The 16,650-nt window shown below is 39.8% G+C and overlaps 7 non-coding genes across 7 annotated transcripts; all 7 read left to right on the top strand.

Annotated features, from left to right (window-relative positions):
• Window positions 1-5,353: 5,353 nt before the first annotated feature.
• Window positions 5,354-5,425, top strand: TRNAQ-CUG (transfer RNA glutamine (anticodon CUG)). Its single transcript has one exon. It is a non-coding gene; the product is annotated as a tRNA-Gln (tRNA).
• A 1,711-nt stretch (window positions 5,426-7,136) lies between these two features.
• Window positions 7,137-7,208, top strand: TRNAQ-CUG (transfer RNA glutamine (anticodon CUG)). The gene has a single exon. It is a non-coding gene; the product is annotated as a tRNA-Gln (tRNA).
• A 1,706-nt stretch (window positions 7,209-8,914) lies between these two features.
• TRNAQ-CUG (transfer RNA glutamine (anticodon CUG)) lies at window positions 8,915-8,986 on the top strand. The gene has a single exon. It is a non-coding gene; the product is annotated as a tRNA-Gln (tRNA).
• Window positions 8,987-9,888: 902 nt separating this feature from the next.
• Window positions 9,889-9,970, top strand: TRNAS-AGA (transfer RNA serine (anticodon AGA)). The gene has a single exon. It is a non-coding gene; the product is annotated as a tRNA-Ser (tRNA).
• Window positions 9,971-10,698: 728 nt separating this feature from the next.
• On the top strand, window positions 10,699-10,770 carry TRNAQ-CUG (transfer RNA glutamine (anticodon CUG)). The gene has a single exon. It is a non-coding gene; the product is annotated as a tRNA-Gln (tRNA).
• Window positions 10,771-12,477: 1,707 nt separating this feature from the next.
• TRNAQ-UUG (transfer RNA glutamine (anticodon UUG)) lies at window positions 12,478-12,549 on the top strand. The gene has a single exon. It is a non-coding gene; the product is annotated as a tRNA-Gln (tRNA).
• A 1,713-nt stretch (window positions 12,550-14,262) lies between these two features.
• TRNAQ-CUG (transfer RNA glutamine (anticodon CUG)) lies at window positions 14,263-14,334 on the top strand. The gene has a single exon. It is a non-coding gene; the product is annotated as a tRNA-Gln (tRNA).
• The last annotated feature ends 2,316 nt before the right edge of the window (window positions 14,335-16,650 follow it).

The raw sequence follows: 16,650 nt of genomic DNA, 5'->3' as shown, positions 1-16,650 counted from the left end.
ACGGCCTTCCCTGGTTTCAGGTCCAGTGGAGACAACCATTCATGAAATTGGTTCTCCAGAGCTGACCACAACTCCTCAGCTGTGTGACTCACATTTCCCAGACATTTCAATGTAAAAACCGCCTGATGACGTTGAGCCCTACTGCCAGCATAGTAAGGAAGTGTGCAGGATCCCTTCTGCACAGTTAAAAAGCTTTTGGCATGACCAGACAGGCTTTGGGTGCAGGTGGAAGACCGAGAGGAGGTTGAGGAGGCTGAAGCAGTGGAGGAACTTTGACATAAAGAGGATTGGCGCACAACTCGTGGGGACGGCAAGACTTGGACAGCAGCCCCTTGTCCTGCTGTCACCATAGTTACCCAGTGCCCAGTCAGCGACATGTAATGCCCCTGTCCATGCCTACTCGTCCAAGTGTCTGTGGTGAAATGCACCCTGTCACACACAGAGTTTCTCAAAGAAGCGGTGATGTTGTGTGCGACATGCTGGTGGAGCGCAGGCACACCTTTCTTTGAGAAGTAGTGCCGACTGGGCATCTGGTACTGGGGCACTGTGACGGACATAAGGTCTCGAAAATCCTCTGTGTCCACCAGGCGGAAAGGCAGCATTTCTGTAGCCAAGAGCTTGCAGATGGTGAAATTCAACCTCTTAGCTTTCTAATGGCTAGGAGGAAATGGTCTTTTACTTGTCCACATCTGAGGGACCGAGGGCTGGCTATTGTGCTAAGACGGGGTTGATAAGGGTGTCCCCGGCAAACTGCCGGTCTGTGAGGAAGATGCAGGCGGACATGTTAGGTTGCCTTGATCCAAAGGTGGTGCTATCGATGTCGGACAGCGCTCAACACCAGCTGGTGTTCCCACCTCCAAAGAAAATGATGACCTGCCAATCACGCTGGCTGTTGTGGTTAAAGAGGTGGCAGGTCTGCGCCCCAAAACAGGTGTGACTGCTGTCCCCCCAGTCACAGAGGATGAAGAGGCCGCGGATGCACAAGATATGGCAGACGGTGGTTGGCCCAGCCGGCTAGGCCGCATTGTAGCACACTGAGCTTACCACTGCAACTTATGCATCATGTCCATGTGCCGGTTCATGCATGAAGTACTCAAACTATGTATTTTTTGGCCTCTACTTAGCTTTCGCTGACAAATGTTACAGATAACACGAGTTGGGTCATCTTTATCGATCTGAAAAAATGCCCAGGCTATGCAAGGCTTAGCACCCATGCGACCTGAAGAGCCACCACGACTTGTGGTGAGAGGCAGAGTTGTGTTTGAGGATGCAGTTGTTGACGTGCTTCCAGTACTACGTCTCTGTCCAGGAAGGCGCAACCTGACCTCGTCGTCACTAGCATCTTCCTCCACCTCCTCTGCTGACCTCATCTCTTGGCTGACTGTGGGTTGACAGTAAGTGGGATCTCCAACCTCATCATCATCACCCTGTGCGTTATCACACCCGTCGTCCTCAGAGCCAACCTGTTCCTGCCCTGACAAAAAACTAAAGTTGTCGCTCCAATCAGGTATTTGAGTCTTATCATCGTCTTCCTCATTGTCTCCACCAACAGGAGTTACAGTTTGGGAATGAGGGTCTACATTATGGTCAGAACCTTCTGCGTCTGGTCCTGGATCCGACTCATAAAGATTCTGGGCATCAGTGCAGATCATTTCCTCGTCTGGATTCACAGAAGCGCTGGAGTCGACCTCTGATTCCCAGGCTATAGTATGAGTAAACAGCTCTGCAGACTCAACCATCTGTTCTACCTCATACTCAGACGGGCAGCTGGAGATTTGGGAGCTGTGAGGAAGCAAGTGCGATTGGGGTGACACCTTTGAGGACTGGAGTATTTGTGATGTTGAAGTTGATGTGGAGGAGAGCCCACTTAAAGGAGCACTTGATATCCGTTGAAGCACCTGCTGTTTTTGTGCCTCATCTGGAATTTGTAGCGATTGGCGTGGCCGTAAGAAAGGGATCTTATCACATTGTCTGCTAAAAGAAGTAGACATTTTAGTTTGGCTGGAAGATGGTCTTTCTTCTGCAGATGTTACTGTTGCTTTAACACCTACCCCACGGACACAACCTTTTTTCCCCTTCCCAACACGCCTATTCCCCTTTCCACCAGCAGCAGGCCTTTTTCCACTCATTTTGGTGGTTAACTAATTCACAACTCTGGAGTTGTTTGCACAAAAAAACAATGGATGGGAACCGAGCAGAGCTGAGTGGCCAAACTGTGGTATTAGGCCAAAACTATTGGCTGGGTTAGATGCAGAAAAAAATTATATTCAATTTGCAACCTGATGGAGGTCTGTATAGATGGACTAATAGAACAAGTCCCACACACAGCTAGAAGCGCAAATATTTTTTCAGAGGTACTGTAGATGCAGATAAAAATTATTTTTAATTTGCAACCTGATGGAGGTCAGTATAGATGGACTAATAGAGAAAGTCCCACACACTGCTAGAAGGCCAAATATTTTTTCAGAGCTAGATGCAGATAAAAATTATTTTTAATTTGCAACCTGATGGAGGTCAGTATAGATGGACTAATAGAGAAAGTCCCACACACTGCTAGAAGGCCAAATATTTTTTCAGAGCTAGATGCAGATAAAAATTATATTCAATTTGCAACCTGATGGAGGTCAGTATAGACGGACTAATAGAACAAGTCCCACACACAGCTAGAAGCCCAATATTTTTTCAGAGGTACTGTAGATGCAGATAAAAATTATTTTTAATTTGCAACCTGATGGAGGTCAGTATAGATGGACTAATACAACAAGTCCCACACACAGCTAGAAGCCCAATATTTTTTCAGAGGTAGATGCAGAAAAAAATATATTCAGTTTGCAACCTGATGGAGGTCAGTATAGATGGAGTAATAGAACAAGTCCCACACACAGCTAGAAGCCCAAATATTTTTTCAGAGGTAGATGCAGATAAAAATTATTTTTAATTTGCAACCTGATGGAGGTCAGTATAGATGGACTAATAGAGAAAGTCCCACACACTGCTAGAAGGCCAAATATTTTTTCAGAGCTAGATGCAGATAAAAATTATATTCAATTTGCAACCTGATGGAGGTCAGTATAGATGGACTAATTGAGAAAGTCCCACACACTGCTAGAAGGCCAAATATTTTTTCAGAGCTAGATGCAGATAAAAATTATATTCAATTTGCAACCTGATGGAGGTCAGTATAGATGGACTAATAGAACAAGTCCCACACACTGCTAGAAGCCCAAATATTTTTTCAGAGGTACTGTAGATGCAGATAAAAATTATTTTTAATTTGCAACCTGATGGAGGTCAGTATAGATGGACTAATAGAGAAAGTCCCACACACTGCTAGAAGGCCAAATATTTTTTCAGAGCTAGATGCAGAAAAAATTATATTCAGTTTGCAACCTGATGGAGGTCAGTATAGATGGACTAATAGAGAAAGTCCCACACACTGCTAGAAGGCCACATATTTTTTCAGAGGTAGATGCAGAAAAAAATATATTCAGTTTGCAACCTGATGGAGGTATGTATAGATGGATTAATAGAACAAGTCCCACACACAGCTAGAAGCCCAATATTTTTTCAGAGGTAGATGCAGAAAAAAATATATTCAGTTTGCAACCTGATGGAGGTCAGTATAGATGGACTAATACAACAAGTCCCACACACAGCTAGAAGCCCAATATTTTTTCAGAGGTAGATGCAGAAAAAAAATATATTCAGTTTGCAACCTGATGTAGGTCTGTATAGATGGATTAATAGAACAAGTCCTACACACAGCTAGAAGCCCAATATTTTTTCAGAGGTAGATGCAGAAAAAAATATATTCAGTTTGCAACCTGATGGACGTCAGTATAGATGGACTAATACAACAAGTCCCACACACAGCTAGAAGCCCAATATTTTTTCAGAGGTAGATGCAGAAAAAAATATATTCAGTTTGCAACCTGATGGAGGTCTGTATAGATGGATTAATAGAACAAGTCCCACACACAGCTAGAAGCCCAATATTTTTTCAGAGGTAGATGCAGAAAAAAATATATTCAGTTTGCAACCTGATGGAGGTCAGTATAGATGGACTAATACAACAAGTCCCACACACAGCTAGAAGCCCAATATTTTTTCAGAGCTAGATGCAGAAAAAAATTATATTCAATTTGCAACCTGATGGAGGTCAGTATAGATGGACTAATAGAATGATGCTATGCCCAAAAGATTTTACTTCACTAGGTGCAGTAAAAAAATTGGTATTCTATACACAGGTGGTATATCTAGCAACACAGATAGGCTACTCCACTGACTAACACACTCTGCAATAGGCCAAAAAGGATTAGCTTTGCTAGATTCAGCCAAATGCTGTGAAAAAAACTTGCACAGCACTGGCACAGACCTGCCTGGCAAAAACTGATAGGAACTGATGTAACCTAGTCCTGAAAAGGACTCCAATTACAATTAGTCTTTACTCCCACAATCTATCTATTTAAGAGCACAGACCTGCCTGATAAAAGTCATAGGAAATGCTGTAACCTAGTCCTTAAAAGGACTGCAATCACAACTATTTCCTACTCCCAAGCTATCTGTAGATTTGTGCGAAAATTGGCTTGAAATTAACAAGGTATAGCGCACACAGCAACAGCGGTGCCGTCTAACACGCAGCTGCAGCAGTGAGAAAATGGTGGCGACGGGGAAAATGGCTTGGTCTTATAGGGCAAGGACATGTGACATACACTGCCAATGACACATGCCCTTGCTTGTGTGAAAAAAAGCACTTCGCTCCGTGTGTGCGCTGCTGATAGGATGAAAGATTGCACCTCCCCACTGTAAATGCGGGAAAGAGAAAAAAAAAATGGAGATCTTCATTGTTCCTGCAGAGATCCATCCCCTGCCCCTCCCCCCACCCCGCTGTACACTCAAACTGCGTATTAACATTAATTTTCATCATTACTGAGAAAAAATCCAGTTATGATTTTGGTGCACGAACAGTTATCGAACATAACCTCGAACAGCCGAATTTTTCTCAAATTGTTCGTGTTCGCCGAACGGCTCGAACACCGCCCAAAACAGCACGAATTTGAGATTGGCGAACAGTTCGAGTAGAACAACGCTCGTCTCTAGTTGTGATATCATGGAACTTTAAGCACACTTGTGGAATAAAAAGGGAGGAGATATTAATTTACCAATGTGTGTTAGATATACATTTGCAAAACAGCTTTAGAACCAGTTTTCATCATAATGCATGAATTCCCAGGTTCCACTGAGATTAGAACTCAGATCACTGGATTAGGAGTGAATTTCTCACATTTCCACTATTTACACATGCTCTTTTACTGTTTTTAAAAGAATATCCAGCCAGCTTCAGTGGTCATGTGGTTCCATGGTGTAATGGTTAGCACTCTGGACTCTGAATCCAGTGATCTGAGTTCAAATCTCAGTGGAACCTGAGAAATTCTTTGGTCATAGCGGTTTTATCTTTTCTGCTCATACTCAATTTGCCAATGCACATGGTTTAACATAAAAAGAGAAAGTTAAAATCCACATGGCAAAAAGATCTATCTACCAAGAAAGTTTAACTCAAAAGTTAAACTTGACTTCATGAAGCAAAACTCATATCATCTATGTCACACCAAGCAATCGTAGTCTATGACTTGTGCCAATGTTCGCATGACTTTTTTTCCAGGTGGTTGAAACTGACCAGGATTTCAAGCCGAAACGGCCTCAAGAAACGACAGCGATTCTTTTCCTGAATCACCCTTTTTAGTGTTTTCCAGCATTTTTGTAAGCATAGTTTGGTGATGTTTCTCTAAGTATTGTTTTGGGCATCAAATGAGTTTGTTTAAGTTTCTTTTTTGCTCGCAAAATGCTGTGAACGTCACTCAGGAACCTTCCAGCGGTCTTTCTAACCTACTCATTGACTTGTATAGCAAGTATAAAGCAAGCAAAATATACCTGAAAAATGATATGCTCACTTCTGTTAACCGCTTGGCGTTTTGGGAAACTTAATGAGGTTAAAAGACGCTCAATACCTGATCATATGAACAGCAAGTCTTTTGCATGGAAATGAATCTGTTCAAACTATTGAGCATTTTCAAAGCCTTTTTCAGGAGGTGTTTGGAACAAAGTCACTCTAAATCCGCCTTATGAATTTTAATAAACCTTGAACTGTAAAAGGTTCCAATTGATGATACCTTTAAATCAGATTTTTACATTTCAGTGAGGCCTGGAATTTTGTTTCCAATTAAAGTCTTCCATTTTCTGAAATGTCTTCAGGAAGGATAATCACTGATATTGATCATGGTGCTATAAGAAAAGGTGTAAAACTCAAAGATTGAAACAGTGTCTGAGTAGTTGTGGCCGAGTGGTTAAGGCGATGGGCTAGAAATCCATTGGGGTCTTCACGTGTAGGTTCAAATCCTGCCAACTATGTTTAACGTCATGTAACATTTTGACGAATTATCTGAGTAGATCAATTTCCACATTCCCAAGTCTATCCCCCACAGAAATGGTCTGTAATCTATGGATTGTATTTGTAGAACCAGCTTAACAGCATCTGTAGATCTTCTTTTGATTAGTCAGCTGGGTGAGATGTCACTTGTGCATCACACCACCAATCAAACAAAGCTCAGAGGGTGCCATCAGGTATGTGGTGCAAATCCTCCTTTTTTCCAGCGAACACAGACCACTGCCGTGGCTGATGGACTGGGATATGAACTTTGATTTGCACCAACTCTACTTGAATTATCTTTCCGATGGAACCTTTTAGCACACCATGAAAAATCTTTAGTGACTTCTTCATGAACAGAAGTTTGGCAATTTCTTTTTTTCTCACCCTTTTTCCAGCTAATAGATCCAGCACGCTAATTATTAGCCAGATTTCATCAACATTTTAAAACTGTCCTTGTTGTGATATCATGGAACTTTAAGCACACTTGTGGAATAAAAAGGGAGGAGATATTAATTTATCAATGTGTGTTAGATATACATTTGCGGAACAGCTGTAGAACCAGTTTTCATCATAATGCATGAATTCCCAGGTTCCACTGAGATTAGAACTCAGATCACGGGATTAAGAGTGAATTTCTCACATTTCCACTATTTACACATGCTCTTTTACTGTTTTCAAAAGAAAATCCAGCCAGCTTCAATGATCATGTGGTTACATGGTGTAATGGTTAGCACTCTGGTCTCTGAATCCAGTGATCTGAGTTCAAATCTCAGTGGAATCTGAGAAATTCTTTGTGCATAGCAGTTTTATCTTTTCTGCTCACACTCAATTTGCCAATGCACGTGGTTTAACATAAAAAGAGAAAGTTAAAATCCACATGGCAAAAAGATCTATCAAGAAAGTTTAACTCAAAAGTTAAACTTGACTTCATGAAGCAAAACTCATATCATATGTCACACCAAGCAATCGTACTCTATGACTTGTGTCAATGTTCGCATGACGCTTTTTCCAGGTCATTGAAACTGACCAGGATTTCAAGCCGAAACGGCCTCAAGAAACGACAGCGATTCTTTTCCTGAATCACCCTTTTTAGTGTTTTCCAGCATTTTTGTAAACATAGTTTGGTGATGTTTTTCTAAGTATTGTTTTGGGCATCAAATGAGTTTGTTTAAGTTTCTTTTTTGCTCGCAAAATGCTGTGAAAATCACTCAGGAACCTTCCAGGGTTCTTTCTAACCTACTCATTGACTTGTATAGCAAGTATAAAGCAAGCAAAATATAGCTGAAAAATGATATGCTCACTTCTGTTAACCGCTTGGCGTTTTGGGAAACTTAATGAGGTTAAAAGACGCTCAATACCTGATCATATGAACAGCAAGTCTTTTTGCATGGAAATGAATGTGTTCAAACTATTGAGCATTTTCAAAGCCTTTTTCAGGAGGTGTTTGGAACAAAGTCACTCTAAATCCGCCTTATGAATTTTAATAAACCTTGAACTGTAAAAGGTTCCAATTGATGATACCTTTAAATCAGATATTTACATTTCAGTGAGGCCTGGAATTTTGTTTCCAATTGAAATCTTCCATTTTCTGAAATGTCTTCCCGAAGGATAATCACTGATATTGATCATGGTGCTATAAGAAAAGGTGTGAAACTCATAAGAATGAAACAGTGTCTGAGTAGTTGTGGCCGAGTGGCTAAGGAAATGGACTATAAATCCATTGAGGACTTCCCGTGTAGCTTCAAATCCTGCCAACTACGTTTAAATTCATGTAACATTTTGACGAATTATCTGAGTAGATCAATTTCCACTTTCCGAAGTCTATCCCCCACAGAAATGGTCTGTAATCTATGGATTGTATTTGTAGAACCAGCTTAACAGCATCTGTAGATCTTCTTTTGATTAGTCAGCTGGGTGAGATGTCACTTGTGCATCACACCACCAATCAAACAAAGCTCAGAGGGTGCCATCAGGTATGTGGTGCAAATCCTCCTTTTTTCCAGCGAACACAGACCACTGCCGTGGCTGATGGACTGGGATATGAACTTTGATTTGCACCAACTCTACTTGAATTATCTTTCCGATGGAACCTTTAAGCACACCATGAAAAATCTTTAGTGACTTCTGGATGAGCAGAAGTTTTGCAATTTCTTTTTTCTCACCCTTTTTCCAGCTGATAGATCCAGCACGCTAATTATTAGCCAGATTTCATCAACATTTTAAAACTGTCCTTGTTGTGATATCATGGAACTTTAAGCACACTTGTGGAATAAAAAGGGAGGAGATATTAATTTACCAATGTGTGTTAGATATACATTTGCGGAACAGCTTTACAACCAGTTTTCATCATAATGCATGAATTCCCAGGTTCCACTGAGATTAGAACTCAGATCACTGGATTAAGAGTGAATTTCTCACATTTCCACTATTTACACATGCTCTTTGACTGTTTTCAAAAGAAAATCCAGCCAGCCTCATTGTTCATGTGGTTCCATGGTGTAATGGTTAGCACTCTGGACTCTGAATCCAGTGATCTGAGTTCAAATCTCAGTGGAACCTGAGAAATTCTTTGGTCATAGCGGTTTTATCTTTTCTGCTCATACTCAATTTGCCAATGCACATGGTTTAACATAAAAAGAGAAAGTTAAAATCCACATGGCAAAAAGATCTATCTACCAAGAAAGTTTAACTCAAAAGTTAAACTTGACTTCATGAAGCAAAACTCATATCATCTATGTCACACCAAGCAATCGTAGTCTATGACTTGTGCCAATGTTCGCATGACACTTTTTCCAGGTGGTTGAAACTGACCAGGATTTCAAGCCGAAACGGCCTCAAGAAACGACAGCGATTCTTTTCCTGAATCACCCTTTTTAGTGTTTTCCAGCATTTTTGTAAGCATAGTTTGGTGATGTTTCTCTAAGTATTGTTTTGGGCATCAAATGAGTTTGTTTAAGTTTCTTTTTTGCTCGCAAAATGCTGTGAACGTCACTCAGGAACCTTCCAGGGGTCTTTCTAACCTACTCATTGACTTGTATAGCAAGTATAAAGCAAGCAAAATATACCTGAAAAATGATATGCTCACTTCTGTTAACCGCTTGGCGTTTTGGGAAACTTAATGAGGTTAAAAGACGCTCAATACCTGATCATATGAACAGCAAGTCTTTTTGCATGGAAATGAATCTGTTCAAACTATTGAGCATTTTCAAAGCCTTTTTCAGGAGGTGTTTGGAACAAAGTCACTCTAAATCCGCCTTATGAATTTTAATAAACCTTGAACTGTAAAAGGTTCCAATTGATGATACCTTTAAATCAGATTTTTACATTTCAGTGAGGCCTGGAATTTTGTTTCCAATTAAAGTCTTCCATTTTCTGAAATGTCTTCAGGAAGGATAATCACTGATATTGATCATGGTGCTATAAGAAAAGGTGTAAAACTCAAAGATTGAAACAGTGTCTGAGTAGTTGTGGCCGAGTGGTTAAGGCGATGGGCTAGAAATCCATTGGGGTCTTCCCGTGTAGGTTCAAATCCTGCCAACTACGTTTAACGTCATGTAACATTTTGACGAATTATCTGAGTAGATCAATTTCCACATTCCCAAGTCTATCCCCCACAGAAATGGTCTGTAATCTATGGATTGTATTTGTAGAACCAGCTTAACAGCATCTGTAGATCTTCTTTTGATTAGTCAGCTGGGTGAGATGTCACTTGTGCATCACACCACCAATCAAACAAAGCTCAGAGGGTGCCATCAGGTATGTGGTGCAAATCCTCCTTTTTTCCAGCGAACACAGACCACTGCCGTGGCTGATGGACTGGGATATGAACTTTGATTTGCACCAACTCTACTTGAATTATCTTTCCGATGGAACCTTTTAGCACACCATGAAAAATCTTTAGTGACTTCTTCATGAGCAGAAGTTTTGCAATTTCTTTTTTTCTCACCCTTTTTCCAGCTAATAGATCCAGCACGCTAATTATTAGCCAGATTTCATCAACATTTTAAAACTGTCCTTGTTGTGATATCATGGAACTTTAAGCACACTTGTGGAATAAAAAGGGAGGGAATATTAATTTATCAATGTGTGTTAGATATACATTTGCGGAACAGCTGTAGAACCAGTTTTCATCATAATGCATGAATTCCCAGGTTCCACTGAGATTAGAACTCAGATCACGGGATTAAGAGTGAATTTCTCACATTTCCACTATTTACACATGCTCTTTTACTGTTTTCAAAAGAAAATCCTGCCAGCTTCAATGATCATGTGGTTACATGGTGTAATGGTTAGCACTCTGGTCTCTGAATCCAGTGATCTGAGTTCAAATCTCAGTGGAATCTGAGAAATTCTTTGTGCATAGCAGTTTTATCTTTTCTGCTCACACTCAATTTGCCAATGCACGTGGTTTAACATAAAAAGAGAAAGTTAAAATCCACATGGCAAAAAGATCTATCAAGAAAGTTTAACTCAAAAGTTAAACTTGACTTCATGAAGCAAAACTCATATCATATGTCACACCAAGCAATCGTACTCTATGACTTGTGTCAATGTTCGCATGACGCTTTTTCCAGGTCATTGAAACTGACCAGGATTTCAAGCCGAAACGGCCTCAAGAAACGACAGCGATTCTTTTCCTGAATCACCCTTTTTAGTGTTTTCCAGCATTTTTGTAAACATAGTTTGGTGATGTTTTTCTAAGTATTGTTTTGGGCATCAAATGAGTTTGTTTAAGTTTCTTTTTTGCTTGCAAAATGCTGTGAAAATCACTCAGGAACCTTCCAGGGGTCTTTCTAACCTACTCATTGACTTGTATAGCAAGTATAAAGCAAGCAAAATATAGCTGAAAAATGATATGCTCACTTCTGTTAACCGCTTGGCGTTTTGGGAAACTTAATGAGGTTAAAAGACGCTCAATACCTGATCATATGAACAGCAAGTCTTTTTGCATGGAAATGAATCTGTTCAAACTATTGAGCATTTTCAAAGCCTTTTTCAGGAGGTGTTTGGAACAAAGTCACTCTAAATCCGCCTTATGAATTTTAATAAACCTTGAACTGTAAAAGGTTCCAATTGATGATACCTTTAAATCAGATATTTACATTTCAGTGAGGCCTGGAATTTTGTTTCCAATTGAAATCTTCCATTTTCTGAAATGTCTTCCCGAAGGATAATCACTGATATTGATCATGGTGCTATAAGAAAAGGTGTGAAACTCATAAGAATGAAACAGTGTCTGAGTAGTTGTGGCCGAGTGGCTAAGGAAATGGACTATAAATCCATTGAGGACTTCCCGTGTAGCTTCAAATCCTGCCAACTACGTTTAAATTCATGTAACATTTTGACGAATTATCTGAGTAGATCAATTTCCACTTTCCGAAGTCTATCCCCCACAGAAATGGTCTGTAATCTATGGATTGTATTTGTAGAACCAGCTTAACAGCATTTGTAGATCTTCTTTTGATTAGTCAGCTGGGTGAGATGTCACTTGTGCATCACACCACCAATCAAACAAAGCTCAGAGGGTGCCATCAGGTATGTGGTGCAAATCCTCCTTTTTTCCAGCGAACACAGACCACTGCCGTGGCTGATGGACTGGGATATGAACTTTGATTTGCACCAACTCTACTTGAATTATCTTTCCGATGGAACCTTTAAGCACACCATGAAAAATCTTTAGTGACTTCTGGATGAGCAGAAGTTTTGCAATTTCTTTTTTTCTCACCCTTTTTCCAGCTGATAGATCCAGCACGCTAATTATTAGCCAGATTTCATCAACATTTTAAAACTGTCCTTGTTGTGATATCATGGAACTTTAAGCACACTTGTGGAATAAAAAGGGAGGAGATATTAATTTACCAATGTGTGTTAGATATACATTTGCGGAACAGCTTTACAACCAGTTTTCATCATAATGCATGAATTCCCAGGTTCCACTGAGATTAGAACTCAGATCACTGGATTAAGAGTGAATTTCTCACATTTCCACTATTTACACATGCTCTTTGACTGTTTTCAAAAGAAAATCCAGCCAGCCTCATTGTTCATGGGGTTCCATGGTGTAATGGTTAGCACTCTGGACTTTGAATCCAGCGATCTGAGTTCAAATCTCAGTGGAACCTGAGAAATTCTTTGGTCATAGCGGTTTTATCTTTTCTGCTCATACTCAATTTGCCAATGCACATGGTTTAACATAAAAAGAGAAAGTTAAAATCCACATGGCAAAAAGATCTATCTACCAAGAAAGTTTAACTCAAAAGTTAAACTTGACTTCATGAAGCAAAACTCATATCATCTATGTCACACCAAGCAATCGTAGTCTATGACTTGTGCCAATGTTCGCATAACTTTTTTTCCAGGTGGTTGAAACTGACCAGGATTTCAAGCCGAAACGGCCTCAAGAAACGACAGCGATTCTTTTCCTGAATCACCCTTTTTAGTGTTTTCCAGCATTTTTGTAAACATAGTTTGGTGATGTTTTTCTAAGTATTGTTTTGGGCATCAAATGAGTTTGTTTAAGTTTCTTTTTTGCTCGCAAAATTCTGTGAATGTCACTCAGGAACCTTCCAGGGTTCTTTATAACCTACTCATTGACTTGTATAGCAAGTATAAAGCAAGCAAAATATACCTGAAAAATGATATGCTCACTTCTGTTAACCGCTTGGCGTTTTGGGAAACTTAATGAGGTTAAAAGACGCTCAATACCTGATCATATGAACAGCAAGTCTTTTTGCATGGAAATGAATCTGTTCAAACTATTGAGCATTTTCAAAGCCTTTTTCAGGAGGTGTTTGGAACAAAGTCACTCTAAATCCGCCTTATGAATTTTAATAAATCTTGAACTGTAAAAGGTTCCAATTGATGATACCTTTAAATCAGATTTTTACATTTCAGTGAGGCCTGGAATTTTGTTTCCAATTGAAATCTTCCATTTTCTGAAATGTCTTCCAGAAGGATAATCACTGATATTGATCATGGTGCTATAAGAAAAGGTGTGAAACTCAAAAGAATGAAACAGTGTCTGAGTAGTTGTGGCCGAGTGGTTAAGGCGATGGGCTAGAAATCCATTTGGGTCTTCCCGCATAGATTCAAATCCTGCCAACTACGTTTAACTTCATGTAACATTTTGACGAATTATCTGAGCACATCAATTTCCACATTCCCAAGTCTATCCCCCACAGAAATGGTCTGTAATCTATGGATTGTATTTGTGGAACCAGCTTAACAGCATCTGTAGATCTTCTTTTGATTAGTCAGCCAGGTGAGATGTCACTTGTGCATCACACCACCAATCAAACAAAGCTCAGAGGGTGCCATCAGGTATGTGGTGCAAATCCTCCTTTTTTCCAGCGAACACAGACCACTGCCGTGGCTGATGGACTGGGATATGAACTTGGATTTGCACCAACTCTACTTGAATTATCTTTCCGATGGAACCTTTTAGCACACCATGAAAAATCTTTAGTGACTTCTGGATGAGCAGAAGTTTTGCAATTTCTTTTTTTCTCACCCTTTTTCCAGCTAATAGATCCAGTACGCTAATTATTAGCCAGATTTCATCAACATTTTAAAACTGTCCTTGTTGTGATATCATGGAACTTTAAGCACACTTGTGGAATAAAAAGGGAGGAGATATTAATTTACCAATGTGTGTTAGATATACATTTGCGGAACAGCTTTAGAACCAGTTTTCATCATAATGCATGAACTCCCAGGTTCCACTGAGATTAGAACTCAGATCACTGGATTAAGAGTGAATTTCTCACATTTCCACTATTTACACATGCTCTTTTACTGTTTTCAAAAGAAAATCCAGCAAGCTTCACTGCTCATGTGGTTCCATGGTGTAATGGTTAGCACTCTGGACTCTGAATCCAGCAATCTGAGTTCAAATCTCAATGGAACCTGAGAAATTCTTTGTTCATAGCGGTTTTATCTTTTCTGCTCATACTCAATTTGCCAATGCACATGGTTTAACATAAAAAGAGAAAATTAAAATCCACATGGCAAAAAGATCTATCAATCAAGAAAGTTTAACTCAAAAGTTAAACTTGACTTCATGAAGAAAAACTCGTATCATCTATGTCACACCAAGCAATGATACTCTATGACTTGTGCCAATGTTCGCATGACACTTTTCCAAGTGGTTGAAACTGACCAGGATTTCAAGCCGAAACGGCTTCAAGAAACGACAGCGATTCTTTTCCTGAATCACTTTTTTTAGTGTTTTCCAGCATTTTTGTAAACATAGTTTGGTGATGTTTTTCTAAGTATTGTTTTGGGCATCAAATGATTTTGTTTAAGTTTCTTTTTTGCTCGCAAAATGCTGTGAACGTCACTCAGGAAAGTTCCAGGGGTCTTTCTAACCTACTCATTGACTTGTATAGCAAGTCTAAAGCAAGCAAAATATACCTGAAAAATGATATGCTCACTTCTGTTAACCGCTTGGCGTTTTGGGAAACTTAATGAGGTTAAAAGACGCTCAATACCTGATCATATGAACAGCAAGTCTTTTTGCATGGAAATGAATCTGTTCAAACTATTGAGCATTTTCAAAGCCTTTTTCAGGAGGTGTTTGGAACAAAGTCACTCTAAATCCGCCTTATGAATTTTAATAAATCTTGAACTGTAAAAGGTTCCAATTGATGATACCTTTAAATCAGATTTTTACATTTCAGTGAGGCCTGGAATTTTGTTTCCAATTGAAATCTTCCATTTTCTGAAATGTCTTCCAGAAGGATAATCACTGATATTGATCATGGTTCTATAAGAAAAGGTGTGAAACTCATAAGTATGAAACAGTGTCTGAGTAGTTGTGGCCGAGTCGTTAAGGCGATGGACTAGAAATCCGTTGGGGTCTTCCTGCATAGGTTCAAATCCTGCCAGCTATGTTTAACTTCATGTAACATTTTGACGAAATATCTGAGTAGATCAATTTCCACATTCCCAAGTCTATCCCCCAAAGAAATAGTCTGTAATCTATGGATTGTATTTGTAGAACCAGCTTAACAGCATCTGTAGATCTTCTTTTAATTAGTCAGCCGGGTGAGATGTCACTTGTGCATCACACCACCAATCAAACAAAGCTCAGAGGGTGCCATCAGGTATGTGGTGCAAATCCTCCTTTTTTCCAGCGAACATAGACCACTGCCGTGGCTGATGGACTGGGATATGAACTTTTATTAGCACCAACTCTAGTTGAATTATCTTTCCGATGGAACCTTTTAGCACACCATGAAAAATCTTTAGTGACTTCTGGATGAGCAGAAGTTTTGCAATTTCTTTTTTTCTCACCCTTTTTCCAGCTGATAGATCCAGCACGCTAATTATTAGCCAGATTTCATCAACATTTTAAAACTGTCCTTGTTGTGATATCATGGAACTTTAAGCACACTTGTGGAATAAAAAGGGAGGAGATATTAATTTACCAATGTGTGTTAGATATACATTTGCGGAACAGCTTTAGAACCAGTTTTCATCATAATTCATGAATTCCCAGGTTCCACTGAGATTAGAACTCTGATCACTGGATTAAGAGTGAATTTCTCACATTTCCACTATTTACACATGCTCTTTTACTGTTTTCAAAAGAAAATGCAGCCAGCATCATTGGTCATGTGGTTCAATGGTGTTATGGTTAGCATTCTGGACTCTGAATCCAGTGATCTGAGTTCAAATCTCAGTGGAACCTGAGATATTCTTTGTGCATAGCGGTTTTATCTTTTCTGCTCACACTCAATTTGCAAATGCACATGGTTTAACATAAAAAGAGAAAGTTAAAATTAGAGATGAGCGTTGTTCTACTCGAACTGTTCGCCAATCTCAAATTCGAGTTGTTTTGGGCGGTGTTCGAGCCGTTCGGCGAACACGAACAATTTGAGAAAAATTCGGCTGTTCGAGGTTATGTTCGATAACTGTTCGTGCACCAAAATCATAACTAGATTTTTTCTCAGTAATGATGAAAATTAATGTTAATACGCAGTTTGAGTGTACAGCGGGGTGGGGGGAGGGGCAGGGGATGGATCTCTTCAGGAACAATGAAGATCTCCATTTTTTTTTCTCTTTCCCGCATTTGCAGTGGGGAGGTGCAATCTGTCAGCCTATCAGCAGCGCACACACGGAGCGAAGTGCTTTTTTTCACACAAGCAAGGGCATGTGTCATTGGCAGTGTATGTCACATGTCCTTGCCCTATAAGACCAAGCCATTTTCCCCGTCGCCACCA

The sequence above is a fragment of the Phyllobates terribilis genome, unplaced genomic scaffold (genome assembly GCF_046119375.1).
Source record: "Phyllobates terribilis strain yellow unplaced genomic scaffold, ASM4611937v1 Scaffold_13__5_contigs__length_258822181, whole genome shotgun sequence".
Classification (NCBI taxonomy): Eukaryota; Metazoa; Chordata; class Amphibia; order Anura; family Dendrobatidae; genus Phyllobates; species Phyllobates terribilis.
This window is presented reverse-complemented; position numbering and strand designations above follow the sequence as displayed.